This window comes from Thamnophis elegans, chromosome 5 (genome assembly GCF_009769535.1).
Source record: "Thamnophis elegans isolate rThaEle1 chromosome 5, rThaEle1.pri, whole genome shotgun sequence".
In the NCBI taxonomy this organism is placed as follows: Eukaryota; Metazoa; Chordata; class Lepidosauria; order Squamata; family Colubridae; genus Thamnophis; species Thamnophis elegans.
The window spans coordinates 54,754,172-54,760,264 of NC_045545.1; positions in this window are offsets into that span (position 1 = coordinate 54,754,172).

A 6,093-nucleotide genomic window follows, 5' to 3' on the forward strand; every position below is an offset into this window, starting at 1 on the left:
CACCTATTGATAATGAAACACATTGAAAGAAAATGTGAAAACAATAATGGAATGTTTCAATAAGAGTTGCCCATATCTCAATTTCCCTGCTTCGTTGACCATGGCATTGCTTTGTCCCAGGCTTGACCAGCTGAGCTATCATTAAATCCATCATTTCCCCCTCCCCTTAATGTGGTCATTTTCCTTCCTGTTTGACACCATTTCCTTTTGTGCTGGTGGCTGCTGTTCCTAAATCCATCACAAAGAAGGGAATGGGGAGAATGATGCACGGCACTCCCTTTCCCATCACACTGAGCTCATGCTATCTGTAGAGCCTGCTGTCCCGGGAAACTGCTAAGCCCGGAAATGAAGCATGAGTTCCTTTAAATGGCAGCTCGGCCTATAGGCCATGCAGGGCGATTGTAAACATGTCCCGACAGCAGTATTTCTGAGAGGTGCCATTCTAGCAAACCTCTATTCCTCAGGAGGCCTCCATATTAGCGCTCTGTCTGCAGTGAGAAGAATGGCAATTGTTCAGTCCTCATTTATCACATTTAACATCTCTGACCACTCCTAAGTAGCATGGGAGGGATGGGTGGGTGGCCTTGTAGTAGGTTTAGTTTTGGTAGCTGAGGTATGGAAGAGCAACAAAGGCCACAGGGCTAAGAAATGGCAGCAGAACTGAGCGAAGGGGCAGGCCCAGCCTGTGAGCAAAAACTTCCACAGGGATCAATACTTACCAAGCATAAGTAGCAAAAATAGATTTTTAAGAAAGGGCAATTTCAGAAGTAAAACGACATTTTTTGGGGGGAATTGTTTAGTAAATTGTTGAGGCATACCTGCAAGGTCTATTGCTATCAGAACCATAGATTTCTCCCATTACAAATCTTCTTTAAGACATTTAAATAAGTATCAGACTCAATCAGAATCAACAGAAAATCTAGCTGTTTTAATCTCTTCATTTGATACTTCCTCCCCATATGGTGGAAGTACGGTTCATCCACTTTTGACTCTTCAAAATATATTTGGATTCCTTTTGCTTTACTCAGTGTTCCTCTAAGAAGGAACACTCTGCCAATCTTTGCAGTCTTAAAGGGAGGAAAAAGCTTAATTTAATAGCTGAAAAAGAGGGAGACACCATCCATACCCCATCATTCTTGGTGGCTTGGCTACTTCCCCAGAGCCCAAATGAAATGAATGTATTTTCTTATTCAGTAAGGATAATTCAAAGAAAGATAATTGTATATATTCATCTTTGTTCTTAAAGGTTGTACATGTGCATGCAGACGCATGTATGGTTAAGGTTCTAACTAAAGATCCAGAATCGGATCCAGATGCAATTCAGACAGAAAAAAGAAGACAGAGCATGGATGAGAGTTTACAAAAATGTTTGCAATTTTGAGGAATCCAATCTAACTCAGTTTCAGAATCAGCCCAACTTGCAGATAAAATTCATTTATTTATTTATTTACTCAATTTATTTTATATAGTGCATATCTCTCAGATGATGAGAGCTGGACAGCTGATATAACATAGAAAAATATACATACATATAACATGCATACATACTCAGGAGAAACTAAGTCTGACAATCATTTGCTTTTCAAGTATTACAGACAGGCTCATGAAGTCTGGTGTCCAGGGGGAAAGCTAGGCTTTCAAGACTTTACATAAGAATAACAGGGCCAGGACCATCCAAATCTTGGTGGTGGTGGCGGCATCATGTTGTCCCAAAGTTAGTCATCAACTGAGAAGGCACACCTCCTGGATTCTATCAGATAACACTGTTTCCAGGTGATCTTTAAGGGCAATCCCATGTTTCATTGCAATGACAGATAAGCAAACCCTCCTGATCCAGGAACAGGAAGGTTTGTTCACCAACAGAATTTTAGCTTAGTAGTAGAGGAAGCTTTTTGGATGAGAAACAAAACTTATTTAAAAGAAAAACCCAAGAAAGTCCAATTGCCTTTTTGAGAAAGCATCTTTGGGACAACCATGATGTGGATGATTGAGAATCTCCATTAACATTCCAACTAGCTCAGTGATTTTCAGTCTCAACAGCTTTAAGATACCTGGACTTCAACTTCCAGAATTCCCTAGCCAGTCTTGAAGTCTACATATCTTAAAGTTGCTGAGTTTGAGGAACACTAATCTAGCATAATATTGACTATACAATCAATTGGCAGAGATTCTTCAAGACTCAGGCTGAGAGCTTTCTTACCAGTTCTAGTGGAATTGGGGAGAGATCTCAGAAACTTCGGCACATAAAATATGTATTTCTCCCAGAACTATAGCCCTTTCATAGTCAGGTCATTCCTCCCTATTTCAGCTTTGGACCTGTGAAAAACTTCCATCCATTTACCATAATAGTAGCTTGACATACACCTCTGAGAAATTTAGAAGCAAAGTGTAAGTGCAAAATTTATGCTCACATTGTTTGTCATGAGGATTTGGTATTCAGACTGTGCCTTTAAAATCTGAACAATAGCAATCAGGCTATAGAAAGGACCTGAATGGGGAAGAGCAAACCACAGGAACTTTGAGGAGGTAATGTTGAGTCAAGGATAGAGAGATTAGCTTTGAAGAACTTCGTAGCACTCTTACATTTGAATAGCAGCAGTTACCTTGTCTTAAAAATCCTGCTTCTTGGCATGCCCCAACAGATATACAGGCTCTGTAGTCACAGGATCAGAATTAAATCCTGTCCTTAAAATAGAAATTGGCATGACTGATTGCTTCAGAATATGCAGGTGTGGAATTTGACCTTGTCTTAGATGTGATGCAGTACTCTTTGTATGCTTTAGTCATACACTTCCTCAACAGAGTTGATATGTGCCTGGCACATGGCCAACAGATTAGTCAACATTCTTGTTACTAATATACTCCTGTACATATAGTACAATAAATGCATGGAGAAAATAATTAGGTTCTCAGAATTTCTAATTTATAAGCTCATACAGTAGCCTTTTTACATGACTAATGCAAAGTCAAAAAAGTGGAGCTTTCATAAACAGTAAAGATGAAAGAAGGGACGAGATTATTTACATTGGAAGCATTGGAAGCATTGACATATTGTGCCAAGCATAATACAAGTTTTTAAAGTTTTAGGTTGATATGCTGCACAGACCCAGTCGCCCAGCATGGTGATTTAGTATATTGTAAAAATTTAGCAGACCCAGACACCCAGCATGGTGATTTAGCATATTGTAAAAATTTAGCTAATAGTGCTTATTCAATAATATAACAGCTAAATAATTCATGTCTTCCTAGTTGTAGACCATCTCTAACACATATCTATTTTACTGCCTGAGATTATAACAAGTGAGAATTTGTTGTACTAAACTTAACTATTCTTATGGAATTAATCAATGATATGTAATTGACTTTTGCTTCAACTCTGCTAGTTTCCAGCTGGTGACCAGCCTTCATTTTTTTCTTTGGCTGCAGAACAATTGGCCTTTTGCAAGGTGAAAGCCAAATATGGACTCTAAATCCACTGCTTGGGGCACTAACCATCATGTTTTTATTTTTCCTTTGCTCTTTCTACCATAAGTCTTTGTGTAATCACTACAGAGAAAGGGAACAGTGTACAGTGTATAGCTAGCTCCACTTTGTAATATTCTGTAGCTTCCTTAGCTCCAAGAGAAAGGTGAGGTTACCAAAAATATTCTAGCTCACTGCCTTTGTTATCTTACTTCAGTTGACTAATAACTAATCCACACTTGAGTGATGAAATATATAGTACAGTCACCTAAGCCTATGGCAAAGGGCAGCAAAAGTGCTTTTGTATTTTATCCCTTAAAACTTTTCTAAATTGTATAAATATTAAGTAATCAAACAGTCTGTCAATACTGTGTGTAGGATTCACCTTTAGTTTCAATTTTGCAAATGATTATACATTATGAAAATAATGACATTTTCAACTAGAAAATCTTGGGGGGTTGAATACCATATTTTATATCCTTTAAAAAGGCATTTACTAAATTGCTATAGATAGTTTCAGAAATCTATCAAGGCATGATATAATGCAGCTTGTTTGATTTCTGTTTAGAATGTAAACCATGATAACTTTAAGAGGTGTGGACTTCCAACTCCAAGAATTCCCCTGGCAATATGCTGATTGGGGAATTCTGGAAGTTGAAATTCATATATCTTCAGGTTGCCACGGTTAGTACAAACCAAGCTTATTGCGATTTGTCAGAATGCATGATTTTAGCTTATGTATTTGCATTTCATTAATGTAGAAACATAAAATCTGAAGCCGAATACCACTCTTTTTCTACACAAAGAAATATATTCTTGCAATGAAGGCTTTTTCTAATGGATAAATGGTGTGACTGAAGCAGTTGGAATAAAGTCAGTCTTGTTTCTATTCCAGCTGTCTTTTTAGTTTATAGTATTTGGGGCCATAGCTTATTAAACCATTTCATCTACTGTTATTATACTGGAGGCATTCAGTAAAATCATACTCTTGTCTCTGGGCAAACCTATTCAAAACAATAGTGTTGCGTTGTCTCTTTCCTTTACAAACTGATTTTGTAATCACTACCGTATTTTTCAGTCACCGGACTATAAGACCAAGGTTTTGCAGAGGCCAAATTAAAATATATAGGTAGGTAGGTAGAGGGATAGAGAGAGAAAGAGTAGGTAGGTAGGTAGGTAGGTAGGTAGGTAGGTAGGTAGGTAGGTAGATAGATGGAGAGGAATAGAGAAATACAGTAGGGAGGTAGGGAGAGACAGAGTGATAGAGATAAATATAGTAGGTAGGTAGGGTGGGTAGGTAGGTGGATACAGAGAGAGAGAGAAATACAGTAGGTAGGTAGGTAGAGGGATAGCGAGAGAAATACAGTAGGTAGGTAGGGTGAGTAGGTAGGTAGGCAGGTAGATGTTTCAAGGTGTATTTATCCATGTGCTGGAGAAGGAAATCACTGACAACCTGCAGCACCTAAGACTTGTTTCTGCTGGCACACCACTTGATCAATGTAATTCTCATCTATCACTCTAACTAAAGAGCTTTCTGTAAGGGAAAAAAAGTTTTTGCACTCTTGCAAACCTCTCCAAAATGGCCTGTTTTTTTTGAAAACGAGCCCTTTTTTTTTCAAATAAAAGGCATGAATAGCCCTGAGGGGGCTTGCAGAGTGCTCCTGGGGGATGTGGGGGGGCAAAAATGAGCAAAATCTGTTTTTTGTAAAAAATAATGCGTGCATAGCCTTATAGAATGCTGCTGGGGGGGGGGGGGAATGGCCCATTTTTTTTGCTCATTTCTGCCCTCTCCAGCCCTCAGGAACTCTATGAAGGCCTCCATAAGGGTATGCACAGCCATTTTGGTGAAGGGGGGGGGGGCTTCAGGAGGCAAAAAAAATGCTGTATTAGATGTATAAGATGCACCCAGATTTTCAGCCTCTTTTTTGAGGAAAAAAGTTGCGTCTTAAACTCTAAAAAATACAGTAATTATCTTGGAAAAGATAACACTTCAGTGTTTCCAAGAATGTTGGGTATAAATGAGTGTTTGATCTATTTCCTATCACTGAAACCATTTTCTTACAAATGTTCCACATAATGGGTGTCTAAATCCTGTTTTATTTCCAAACACACTTCTCATCATCCAAGGGCATAGCCTGATAAAGAAGATCTGCCAAGAAAATATTGGTTAAATGAAAGTTAATAAAGCCAGAGGCTGCTTTAGACAATGGATCCATTACTTTTTGTTGAAAAGAACAAGAATATTTTGCCTTTTCCTGATAATTTAGAGAAAAAAGATCATTCAAAAATTTAAGCATTACTGTGCTTACTATCTCATAAATGTTCAAAAAAGTGCTTAATGAAGCAAAATGAAGTGTTTTATATCATAATTAATGACATGTAGAGATTACAAACCTGTATGAGCGTGACCCGACAAATGCGCGCCTGGCAAAACCCCGCCCACAAAAGCAAACAACATAATGGGATGCGAAAACAACATTATAACCCTAACCCTAGGGTTAGGGTTATTTTCGTTGTTTTTGCGTCCCACTATGTTGTTTGCTTTTGTGGGCACGGTTTTGTCGGTGCGGTTTTGTCAGCGCGCATTTGTCAGTGAACCCTGTATGAGTGAACCATCAAAGTCTGGAGGTG